Raw genomic sequence first — 13,427 nt, 5'->3', positions numbered from 1 at the left:
GTGCAGAGACAGTGTATCTGAGAGGCCCGTGTGCAGAGACAGATAGTGTATCTGAGAGGCCCATGTGCAGAGACAGACAGTGTATCTGAGAGGCCCGTGTGCAAAGAGAACTCTGGAGGTCTGCAAAGAAGGCCTTCCTCTGGACCCAGCTGAGCAGGGATCTCTGCACCCATGCAAGGAAATGATCTGAGCCCTGAACAGGAACCATCTGAAAGGACTAGAGGGCAACGCCCAGCTCACCGAGGGCAGGGAACCTCAGTCAGACTGGAAAACCTCACCATTCGCAGGGCCTTGGGAAGGCCATTCAGGGGGTCTTCCCTCACAAGTGGGGAATAATTACCACTAGGCTTAGAATCGCTTCAGACATACCAAGCCAATAATAAAAACAAGACCAGAAATGATGAAACTGTTTCCAAGCAATTTAAACTACATCCCAAAACAAAGCTCAAGTATATTTACAGGAATACAAAAATATCCTGCACCAAACAAGGTAGCATTCACAATGTCTGGCAATCCAATAAAAGGTTATCAAGCAGCAAAGAAGCAGAGAAGCATCACCCACAATAAGAGGAATGTTTGGTCAATCAAAGCCGGCCCAGAGCTGACATAGACCTTAGAATTACAGGACCAGGGCAGTCTTCGTTATTATAACTGCATTTTATAGGTTCAAAACACTAAATAAGACATGGAAGATATATAAAAAGACCCACATTGAGTCTTACACATAAGAACTACAATGTCTCAGATGAGATGGAAAAACAAACACCACTGGGTGATATTAATAACAAATTAGATACAACAGAAGAAAAGATTAGCGAACATGAAGGCAGAGGAATAGAAGCGATCAGAAGACGCAATAGAGAGAAGTAGATCTGGGAGCACTGGGGCAGTTTCAAGGGGCCCAAGGCATGGGTGGGAGAAAGACAAGAGTTTCTACTCCCAGAGAGAGCTGTCGCCTTAGAAACTCACAAGGGCAGTTTCCTGTCCTATCAGGTCACTATGGGTTGGAATGGACTCAATGATCAGTGGGGCTTTTTTTTCTTTTGGGTGTTTGCATAAGTGGAGTCCTTGAAGGAGAGCAGCCAGCATTTGGAGAATAATGGCTGGAAGTTTAGTAACCTTAATGAAAACCATAAAATCAAAGATAAAAAGTTAACAGGCCCCAAGCATAAGAAACACGAAGCAAACTCCCCCCAAGGTATATCACAATTCAACTACTCAAGCCTGTGTTAAAGAGAAGGCCTTTAACGGGTTCAGAGAAGACACATGCACAGAGGAACAGAGATATGGATGACAGCAGATTTCTTGATGGAACTAATGCAAGCAAGAGGACAGTGGAACATCTTTAAAGTAGTCGGGAGATGAAAACCAACCAGCTAGAACTCTATACCCAGCTAAAGTATCACTCAGCGTTGAAGATGAGGTAAAGACGTTTTCAGCTAAACAGAAGCTAGAAGCATCCATCACTTCAGGAGAAGTGGGAGGGATTCTCTAGGCTGAAGGAAGATCGAATCAGGAAGATGTGCAGTGGAAAATGACAAGCACCAGAAGCGATAACCCCACAGTATTTTTCTGATAGATTAAACCTCTTTACCTGATTGACTGTTTAACCAAGGACGGTAACCATTGACTGTGGGGTTTATCATCGTTGCGACAGTCAAGCCATTATAAGGGGAGAATTGGAGTGATTGTACAGGTTTGTAACACGTGTAATGTCCTGATTTGTTGCAATACACACACATGCACACACACACACCCCCATATGTGTATATGATGTTACTCAACTAGGCCAAGAGTTCTTGTTTTGTTAAAAAAAATGTTGTGTGTGAACCTGTGATTTTATTGTCTATGAATAGAGAGGGAAAAAAGATGAATGAATTCAATATTTACAACAGAGGCTCTTCTGGTTTTTTTGTTTCTTAATAGTTTTATTGACATATAATTTAAGAGTTACTTCTTACAGCTACATGCAAATCTACAGCTGTTTCAACATTCAAAGTCTAAAGCTTTTAATTTAGAATGCTAAAGAATCAGAAATCCATAAAAATGAACGCAAAAGCACCACGAGGAACAAAATACTCACATTTTCAATAAAGATGTAAAATGTTCAGTAGTGGTCCTCTCCAGGGCTGCGGGCAGACCTGAACTAGGAAGAGAACACACCTTTCTGGCCCTTCCTTGGATCTCCCCTCGGTCTTCTCGCCCTAAGCTCCTCAGGTAGGAGGTGCCTGCTGGGTGCTCCCTCTTTCACAGGTGGTTGATGTGCCTGCCTGCAGTGGGACAGCAAGGTCAGGGTCAGGGTCAGCAACAGAAGGGACTGAGGCTGGTGCTTCTAAGAGAAGCAACCAGGAGATGATGCTAATTATGGAAACTGGCCGCCCCAGCGTGCACTTTGGGCCCAACTTAAGGGACACCAGCCAGGGAAATCCACACAGACAAGAAGCAGGCTCGGGGCTGCCAGGAGCTGGGATGTGAGGGTGGGAGATGGCAGTGACTGCCAATGGGCTTGGGGTCTCTTTTGGGGGCACAAGCAAACCTGTCTGGAGGAGGGACAAACCAGAATGCTCCTTGGAGGGAGGGTGGAGAGCCTTCATCTTGCTTATTTTCGGGGGACAGTCCCTGGAGAAGGACACCATGCTCAGTAAAGCAGGGGGTTGGGTGGTCCTCGGCCGGATGGATGGATGGATGGACGCAGCGCCTGCAACAACTGTGAGGAGGGGGCAGGAAGAGGCAGGACCAACTCAAAGGTCCCTAATGGTGACAACAACGACAAACATCTGAGCTGCCAATTAAAGGGGAGAGCTGGCTCCACCTGGTGTGCTCTGCCCGGGTGCCTCAGCGTCCCCGTCTGTAAAATGGGCACCCTTATCATTTCGCCTTGGAGAGCAGTGCTGCACGGAGCCTGACTTTCCTCAGGAAAGGCCAGTGCAGGTAGGAGGCCACGTGAATGGACCCCAGGCCCTTTTCTGCAGGATCAGGACAGTCCTCCTCACCTCCGGAGACCCACCCCCCAGCCAGACCCTGACTCCTGAGTGCGTCTGCCTCTCCCTGCCCTGGCTCCCTGAGGGTGGGGAGCCAGTCAGCGGCCAGGAGGAAGGGCAGCCTAGCTCCTGCCTGCTGGCCTGCACACCCCCACACCTCGACCCCACGGTGGCTGTCTGTCGTCAGTCTGCAGGGGTGGTCTGCCCAGCCGGGGGCTGGCGGGAGGCCTGCAGGGCACGCAGCTGTTGGCTGGGCCTTGTCGTGAACCAAACACGGTAACTGTTTAACGATTGAACCACACTAATGAATATTGGGCCAGATATTTTCCAGGCCTGTTCCGACTGATTACTTGGAGAGCTGAGTATGTCTCCCAATTACCCAGGCAATTAGGCGACTAATTAAACACTTACCCTTCGCTTCATAAACAGGAGCGCGCTGGTGGGAGCGCGAGCTGGCGCGGGCGCTGGTGAAATATGGGCTGTCAGAGAGGCCCGCGCGCGCACACGCGTGCGTGCAAACATACACACACGCAAGTGCGCATAGCGTGTACCCTGCATGCCCTCTGGCAGACAAGCCCCTAGATCTTGACGCTGCCTTCTCAGCCCAAGCCCCCACCCCCTCCACCGGGAAACCCCTCCGGCTCACCCAGCCCCAGGGACCAGGGGCTCTCCCTCCCAGCCCCTGGCTGCACACAACCTCATGAAGTTGGTCCAGGACAGGCAACTTCTGACAGGCAAGCTCTGTGGCATGACTGGATGCTGTTGGAGCAGCACCGGCCCAGCCCGCAGGGACTCTGCAGGCGGTCACTGCCATGGACCTGCAGCCCCAGCTCCTGGCAGCAGCGAACCTGCTTGCAGTCTGCTTAGATCGCCGGTTCCTGAGTGTGGGACTGACAGCGGCAGCACGTGGGCCGGCAGTCAGCTTTGATCATTAGCATCATTGTCCTTTCCTGGTTGCCCCACGTAGTAGCACGGGACTGCGCTGCACTCTCTTCCATTTCTGGACAACGAACCCAAAGGTTGGTGATTCAAACCCAGTCAGGGGAGGCCTCAGAAGACAAGCCTGGTGGTCCCTCTGCACACATGGAGTAGCAGGTAGGACATCTATGTCCGGTTCAAACCTCCTCTCCCTGCCCCTGCCTGCAGGGAGCGCTTCCCCTTAACCCCCCCCCCTCACCACACACAAACACATACACACCTACACCCACACCACACACCACACACACACACCCCACACATACATATTCATACACATACCACACTCACACACCACACGCACATACATATATACACACCACACACATTCACACACACATATACAAACACCACACTCACACTCACACATGCACACATCTCTCAGAGGCCCAGTGTGCCTCAGCCCTGGAGACAGGGTTGAACCAAAAACTAAAGCAAACCTGTTGATGCGTACCGTCGGTTGATTGCGACCCCTCGAACCTCATAGAGCAGAATAGAACTTCCCCGAAACCTCACGTCTTTGTGGGAGCAGATGGCCACACTGGTCTCCCTGGAAAGGCTGGAGGATTTGAACTGCTGACCTCATGGTTGGCAGCCCAAAGTGTAGCCCAAGACACCACCAGGGCTCTGTGGCTGCATGGTGGCTGCCAACAAGCTCCCTGGACGCTGTCATCCTGATGTCTGTGGCCAGGCAGCGTCTTGGACGATGACTGAAGCCCTACTGGGCCCCATCTGAGAGGTGTCCTCGGGGCAGGGAGCCAGAGGAGAGCACTGGGTGAGGCTGCAGCTACAGCCAAGGGCCCCAGGCGCCCCTAAAGTTGGAGAGGCAGGTACAGGGTCCCTCAGAAACTCAGAGGCATCAACACGGCCCCCACTCTGGTCTTGGATCCTGGCCCTCAGAACAGAGCCCCGGTGAATTTCTGTTCTTAGAGGCCCCCCACTCTGGGTCCCAGAACACACACACACTCACAGACCCCTGGAGGAGCCTGGGGAGCAAGGCAGGAGGGAGGACTGTGAACTGATTGCAGACAGACACCTCCTCCAGGCAGAACTGCTGGTTTCCCTCCCAGGCCACTGGCCCCTCTGGCCCCCATGCAGGAGGTGAACCCCCACTCTGGCACTCCGCCCTCCACCCCCCTGGTCTTTGCTGGGCCTCCATCCTGCCAGAGAGTGCCTAGCCAGGGGATGGGGGTGGGGGTGGGGCTGGTGCTGTCTCCACCCTGGACAGCGCCAGACCCCCATCAATGAACCGAGAAGATGGGGTAGGGGGGACAGTGAGTGAAGGAGTAAATGGAGCTGAGCAGCAGGCCCTGAGGGGGCTGGCTGTGTGTCCAGACAGACCCCGCCTCTGACAGGCAAGCCTGTGCCCCCAAGCAGTCCCCCAAGCAGTTCCCTGAGCCACTGGAGCCTGGGACTTCGAATCTCTAAAGTGGGTTGGCCCAGGCCCTCCACCCCCGCCCCCCACCCCCGCCCCGCTCTAGTGGGTCTGTGAGGTGGTGAGGAAGGAGCTTCCTGCAAGGCTGAGGCCTGGACACTCTGGCGAGGTGAGCTGCCCAACTCCAGGGATGCCCTGCCCTGCAGTCATGCCCATAGGCGCTCAGTCCAGCAGGGCAGAAGGGCAGTGAGTGGCCCAGGCCCCGCTGGGTGGGGCACAGCCTCCCCCGGTGCTGTTTTGTCTGGATCTTCCTCAGCTGGCAGCAGCCCCCCACCCCGGGAGGGCCCGGAAGACAAAGCCCGTGTATGTGCTGGGCCTTATTTAACAGGGCCGGGAGTTCAAGCAAACAGGCCCTTCAGTCCATGGGCGCGGACGGCCAGCGGTGGCTGCGGAGCTAATTAAATCCGCGCGGCCGGGCCACAGAGGCGGATTGTACATAGAGGATGGTAATGCGCATTTTAAATATTTATTGTAGCTGAGGTAGGTTATGAAAACAGACATTCCCCCTTTCAACACGCGGTGCGTCAGATTTAGGGCTGCCTGGCGGCTGAACGGTTTAGCAGCCGCCGCGGGCCGGGTCCATCCATCAGGCCCCGGGCCGCGCTGAAAGATCAGCGCGCTGATTTACTGCGCGGCCGCCGGAGGCCAGCCCCACACACCTGTCTGGGCTGGTGTGCAACCCGGGCTCGCGTGGCCAGCCCCCGCGCAGAAGCCACCCCGGGGGCGTGCCCAGGCACCTCTGCTCCCCCTCCCGCCTCCCCGCCCCGTCCAGGATATGGGGGCAGAGCTCAGAAGAACACCAAACCGCGACTTGGAGCTCTTGCCAATGTCCTCGGTGTGAGCCCTTCATCCCCGCGGGGCTTGCGCGGAGCGGAGCGGGCTGTGCAGACCAGCAACTGAGCACGTGCGAGAGTCGTGCAAAGGCCTGGAGCCCACCACAGGCCGCAAGAGCCCACCCCCCCTCCCAAATCGCGGCCAGACCCCTTGGAAAGGCAGCCCCCACCCCTCCTTTGGCAGCGAGAGGTGCTGGGCCACCCCAGCTGAGATGAGCAAACGCCCTCACTGCCGTCTAGTGGATTCTGACCCACCACGGCCCTGTCCCACACGATAGGACTGCCCCTGCGAGCTTCCAAGGCTGCAGAAACCTTGTCTTTCTCTCAGGGAGCCACCGGGGGGTTTGAACTGCTGGCCTCGAAGTTAGCGACCACACCAGGGCTTTCCTGGGCTCAGGGATGAGGACCTGCAGTAGGGCTTCACTGGGGCAGGGGCAGCAGGGCCGGCAGGCAGGGCTGGGCTGGAGGCTGGCGGGCCACTGCTGAGAGCAGGCCTGCTCTATGGGATTCGAGCCCCATCTGTGAAATGGGATGGCTGGTAGCTGTTGTCCTCAGAGACCATCCGGGAGTTACCACCGGACTGATGGACAGAGCAGCTGGGCCCAGGAGGCGGGGCTGCAGGCCAGGTGGGCATTCACCGTCACAGAATGGGAAGGGGTCTCAGGGACCCCTTCCTGGACCCCAGCTTCTTGGAACTGCCCCCTCCCAGCCCCTGCTCCCAACCCTGTGATTGGTTCAGAGTGAGGCGTGCTGAATGTAAGTTAGCAATGCTGCTCCCTAGCAGGGCAAGAACTCTCAGACCTGCCTGCCTGATTGCATGCTTCCAAGGATGGGCTGCTCACCACTTCTCATATGGCATCTCAAAGTGAGCTTTTAGCTCATTCAAGCCCCACATGGGCTTCCCAAAGGCAGCAGCAGGGCCACACCAACTTCACTGACCAGGAAGTGGTGGCTCACAGAGGGAAGTGCAGCCTCCTGGGACCAGCACTGTGCCCACTGCTGCGCCTGGTCAGCTGCCCTCACCTTCCTCCCTCCTGCCAAGGACCCCCAAGTCCCCACTACACCTCACCCACCCCAGTACTGGCTCCAGGCTGCCTCTGGACATGGGGGAAAAAGCTTCAGTTGGAAGCGAGAGGCCACGCTCTCTTGGGGTACCAGGCCCCCTAGATGTCCCTGCCAACTCCTCTCTTTGGGGGCTTCTTCCAGAAGCCAGGGGGCTTCACTGGCAGCCAGAGTGGACATGAGGCTGGGTTCCCCACCCCACAGAGAGGTGGGCACAGGGGTCAGAATCTCCCCCAAGAAAGGTGGACATGGAGCTGGGCTCCCCCCAGAGATGTGGATATGGTGTTGGGTCCCCACCCCCCCAGAAGTGGACATAGGGCTGGGATCCCCCAGAAAGGTAGATATGGTGTTGGGTTCCCCCCACCAGAGGTGGACATAGGACTGGGTTCCCCACAGAGAGATGGATATGGTATTGGGTGCCCCCCCCCCCGCCCCCAGAGGTATACATAGGGCTGGGATCTCCCAGAAAGGTGGATATGGTGTTGGGTCCCCCCTGCCAGAGGTGGACATGGGGCTGGGCTCCCCCCACTAGAGCAGTGGGCATGGCACTGGGCTCCCCTCCCCAGCAGGTGTGGACCGGGAGGGGCTGGACTCCCAGATAGACACACAGCCGAGCCTGTCCTGCCAATTAGGGCTGGCTGCACAGTCTCGAGGCTCGTTAGCTGAGGGGCGGGTGCACTCCCAGACGGTCGATGGTAACTTGCTCGCTCGGCAGGGACGCCCCCTCCCTTGCCTGCAGGATCAATGGTCCCCCTCTGCTGGCCCAGGGGCCGGGATTGGAAAACCTGTCTTTATAGAGACCCAAGGGCTCCCTGGGGCTACAGCCCAGTGGGTGTCCCTGGATCCCGGCAGCTAGGCCGAGTGGGCAGGGGGGTCCTCGACCAGCGCAGCTCACTGGTCCGGGAGGGCTGGGAACCCAACAGCCAGTCCCTTTCCTGCAATGCAGATGGACGACCCTTCAGGGCATGGCAGGGACAGGGAGAGTTTGGTGGTCTGGCCCTCCTGACGGCTTGCTCAACAGAGCTCTGCAGGGAGGGGTCATATGCAGAGGAGCCAGCCAGGGCCTGGCTTGCAGCATGCCCTGAGGAGTTGGCCTGGGGGCCGGGCAGTGATAGGACCCCTGAGCCTCCTCCTCCTCCACTCTCCTGGTTCCTTGAGGTGACTGAGCCCAGGCCCGAAGACCTCTGGGAGAACCAGTCATGGTTGATGGCTGCTGGTCAGTGGGGCCTGGCCATGTCCACCTAGACCCCTGCCACCCACTCACCCTCCCAGCCCCCAGGGCAGGGAGGGGGCAGCTTGCGGTCATTTCCAATGGGGAATCAGTGAGTGGATGGGGTGGGGCACAGGTTCATGGGGGCAGGTGGGAAGTTGTGGGCAGGTAGGATGGGGCAGGAGCGTGCCCTGGGATGTGGCAGAAGCAGAGCTGGTGCTGATCTTGTTTGCTGTCAAGGACGTCCCCGGGGAAACATGACCAAAATGCGATGAGTTCCTAGGAGGAGGTATGAGCCCCGTACCAGCATGTCAGCATGCCACCAGGTTCCCTACTGCGAGTCACAAGCTGCCCTGAGAAGCAGCCGAGGACCATGACCGGGCTGCTCAGACTCCAGCTCTCGGGTCACTTCCCACCAGACCTGCCCCCCTGGGGGCCCAAGGATGTGACTCTGCTCAGAGGAGACCGCCATGTCTCTCTTGCAGTGGCCTGTGGGTCCCCATTGCCAACCTCTCAGCTAGAGGCCCAGCACTTTAACCGCTGCGTCACCCGGGTTCCATAGAATGATCTCTGAAAATCAACAAACCAACTGCCAGCACATCAATCAGACTCACAGCAAGCCTACATGGCAGAGGGACACTGTCCTAGAGGTTTGTTCCTACCTGATGGGGTAGTGGTTTCACACGGGGCTGCGAATGTAAAGGTGGAGAGTTCAAACCCACTGCTGACTTGAAGAGGCTGTCTGCTTCCATCAAGACGCAGAGCCTTGGGCACCCCACGGAGTGACATTGTGAGTCGAGGTCGACTCGTTGGCGGTGGGTTTGGTCTGTGTCCAACCTATTAATGAGATTCCATTTGGGCAGAGGGTTTTCTCTGCTGTGTTGATGAGGTCAGATTCCTGTCAACCCCCCACCCATCAAAAACAACAACAAAAACAACCTCCCTGCCAACGAGTCAATTCTGATTAAGAGCAACCCTATGGACAAACTAGAACCGTCCCTTTGGGTCTCCAAGGCTGTAAACTTCTATGGGATCAGAAAGCCTCATTTTGTCCTGTGGCATGACTGGTGGGTTCCCTATGCCACCGTGGCTCCTGTATCTATGTAAGCTGTGCCTCCACCCACACACTTCTGAGCCTGCACCACCTTGACTCCCCCGAACCATTCAGCTGTTCCATGGGTCGGAATTTAGCGGGGCTCAGCCAGATGGTTCTTCTGCTGCATTAGGTGGTGACTGACGTCACTTGACAGTTCCCAGCTGCCCAGCATGGGTGTGGGCTGGGCTGGCTGTCCCCAGATGATGTTCCTTGGTGCCTGGTGCCTGGGTGAGTGGATGGCAGGTGGGGCTCAGCTGCACAACCTCCCTTGTAGCCTCCCTGACACGGTGGTCTCAGGTAATGAGATTTCTGACATGGCAGCTGGGAGCTCCCACAGAGAGGATCCCAAGAGCCTCAGGGAGGAGCTGCCTTCAGCTGCCCCAGAACATCCCCCCACCCCCTTCTGGTTAAGCCACCCAATGTCGGGCAGAAAAATCTACTGTGTCTTCAATCACGCCCTGCTCCTTCCTGGTTTTCTAAGAGGACACCTTGGCTGGCGGGAAATGTGCGTTTCAGAATCTCTGAATCCTAGATGGTCTCTCAGATCCAGCTCCGGGGCCCTGCACTGCCGGCCCCTCACCCTCCAAACGCCTTTGGTGCAGAAACCAGGCTCAGAGACGCAGTCACATGGCTGGCTTGTGGTCCTGGCACGCACACACACACACACACACACACACACACACACACACACCGCCCAGAATCCCACACCCATCGAGCCAGGGGCCCCCTTCTGTCTCTAGCATGAAGCAGCAGAAACTGGGACCCCCGGTAGCCCCAGCCTTGGGGCGCCCCGTGTGTCAGGGTGGGGCCGCAGGGTTCTCTGAGCTGCTTTGTGCAAGTCGATGGCCAGGGCTTTCTCCCATGCCACCGCCAGTCTTCCAAATCCATCCCGTGCTCCCGAGAGAGGCCAAGGGAGGAGGCATGGCAGCCCACCCACGGCTACCTGTCCTGAGAAACATAGGGGGCTTCCGGAAGCTCTTGGGAAAGTTCCCTTCTCTTCTCAGTCCACGCTCCTGCCCACTTTCTGGAGCCCTTGGTAAAATGTAAGTCACCGTGTGGATTGTGACGTTTCTCAGGAGCTCCAGGGAAGCCGGATAGAGGCGTTTGAATGAGGGCGCTGGAGAGGAATCTGGAAGAACAAGCCCATCTGTCTGGGAAGGACTCGGGCCAGCATGCTCCTTAGAAGTGAGGAAGGGGAGACTTGGTCTCCCGCACTCTCGACGCGTTGTCAGAAGAGACCAGTCCCTGGAGAAGGACATCATGCTGGGCAAGGTGGATGGGGCAGCTGTGAAGAGGAGGAAGGCTCTCACCTCACAAGAGGCACTGACCCTGTGGCTGCAACCATGGGATCACACGTGACGCGTGACGGTGATGACAGCGTAGGCTCAGATGGTGTGTACTGTCAAGTGTAGGGTCGCAGCAGGTCAGAGCCAACAGGACAGTCAGACCCAGCAGCAACATGGGGGGGAAAAACAGCTGAGACTAACCTTGGGTGGTCTCGGTGAACAACATTACCCTTTCTGGAGTGAACAGATCAGAACCAGCTGGCTCGTAAGAGTGTTGTGTCCCCCGCGGGGGGCCTCGGGAATCCTAGGACTCACAGTGCCTGAGTTCAGGCTTCCGTGGTCCTGGGGCTTGAGGATCCTACTTGGTGGTAGTGGTGTGTGTGGGGGGGGTGATACCTCATGAAAGCATCATCCACAACCCACCCCCTGCATAGCTCCCAGGATTGCGGCCCTGAGATCAGATGGAGAGACTGAGGGTCAGAGAAGCTCCAACCCAATCGGACTCCTGCCCCCAGGCCTGCCCAGGGCCTCCTGATCTCTAGGCCCACACCACAGGGCTTGTGCAGCAGCTCAGCGGAGGAGGAATACGGTGTACCCAGAGAGTCGCAGCAGCTCCTAATCCTTGGAAAAATAGCAAGCCCGCTCAGAGTTTAAAACATGCAAACACCCATTTACCATGATGACCAAGCGCCTGCCTACCCTGCAGACTCAGTATGGGGAGGGGGGAGGGGGCGTTCCTCAGGGCTGTGTCTAGGGCTTACCTTGGCAGCTGGGGTTGTGGTGAGGGTCTGCCTAATGTCCCCCACCTGACTGGTATCGAACAGATGGGCAACTCCATCTTGGGTGGGTGGGGGGGACGCACAATGCTCACAGAGTCCTCCTGCCCCTTCTCCTGGCGGGGAGTCCTCACTCCTCTTTGCAGAGATCAAAGCCCAGGGCCAGAGAGAGCACTTATTGCCCAGTGTCACCTGGCTTCTGAGCAGAGGCACTGAACTTAGAAGCAGGGGTGGTCAGGGGGGTCTGCAGGGCATCTCCAGAAATGGATCCAAGCCCGGCGGGGACAGAGAACGGGAGATACACATGCCAGGTGGTCACAACTCAAATGTCCATCCGAAATGACGGACGGTCAGGGAGACAACGTGGTCTGACCCTACCATTACTCTGCAGTGACGTCCAGTCTTTCCTCCAGAAACGACCCCCACCCCTGGCAAGGGAATATGGCCAGGCCTTTATACTGCTGAACCCCGGCCTTGACTGCTGCCTAGCGCTTAACTCTTTCCACCACCAGGGCTCTTTGGCCCATCCAGGCGGTGAACTGGCCCTCCCCATGGCAGCCCTGTCCATCCCACCTCCCGGCAGCTCTGTAGCCCTGAGTAGGCCTGCCCCGCAGGCATCCAAGGCTGTGGGGCTTCACAGAAGTGGACAGCCACATCTTGCTCCCCAGGTGACCATCGCTTTCCATTGAGCACTTAACCGCTGCACCACCAGGGCTCCTTAATGGTGTATCAACCAGCCAAGCAGAGAACGGGTCCTACTGCAACGAGCCTCGGGTGGGCCATCCACACATGGAGTTGAGGGAAAGATGCCCACGCAGATGCCCACAGACCGCCCAGCCCACCTATGCGATCAGTCTAGAAAGGACAGGTCCAGAGTCAGTGGGGGCAGGTGGGGGTGGGAGGGTTAGGATGTCATTGCTAATGGAGTGCGGGGCTTCTGTTTTGGTGTCCGGGTGGTGACATCTGAAAACGCTTCCTGTGGTGGCTGCAAGGGTAGGCCTGGGGGCGGAGGGGTTCTGGGCCAGGACCCCTCTCCCTGGAACCCAGTGCTCACGGAATGCCCTCCGGGGGGCAGGCAAGCCCTCCTGATCAGTTGCGTCAGGGGTGACAGCCTGGGAACAGTGGCAGGGCCCAGCCACTGCCCCTGGTTCCCACAGCCCTTCCCGGCGCCTGGCCTTTGGTCTTTGCTCCAAAACCAATTGATTTCCCGCCTCCCCCCACTCCCCACCCCTCGGCACGCCTAACAGACTTTCCGGATGCGCTGTCCCTCTCATAGCGACAGGCTCTCCGATGCCCTTCCCCCAGCCCACCCCCAGGGCCCCCCCGCTTCGCCCAGGGTAGGGCCACCACTCCTGCCCGCCCCGCCCCGACTCCCAGGTTCACGGGCGGCTCCAGCGCAGCCTTGTTACCTGGGCGGAAGAGGACAGTGTTCGGGAACCCAGGGAGGGGTGCCCTGCCCCGCCCACCCAGTAATCCACACGGAACCTCGGAGGCTCGAACTTTCGCTCCCCACGTGTGCCTATTGTTTGGTTTTAAGGTGTTCATGGCACACTTCTTTGAAAAGACGTTTGGGGCGCGCCGGCTTTGTGGCTGCGCAGCCTGGAGGGCCAGCCCTGCCCTGCGCTGCTCCCTGCGGCCCCGAGAAACGACATTTCCCAGCGCTCCTTGCAGCCAGGGGGCCACGTGACCAGCTCCGCCGACGGGACGCGGGCAAAGTGGGCGGGGCTCCGTGCGTGTCCGGCTTGCCAGCTCCCTCCCTCTCCCTCTCCCCCC

The sequence above is a fragment of the Echinops telfairi genome, unplaced genomic scaffold, assembly GCF_000313985.2.
Source record: "Echinops telfairi isolate 266 unplaced genomic scaffold, ASM31398v2 ScPeMD7_5;HRSCAF=22, whole genome shotgun sequence".
Classification (NCBI taxonomy): domain Eukaryota; kingdom Metazoa; phylum Chordata; class Mammalia; order Afrosoricida; family Tenrecidae; genus Echinops; species Echinops telfairi.
Note: the sequence above shows the minus strand (reverse complement) of the source record.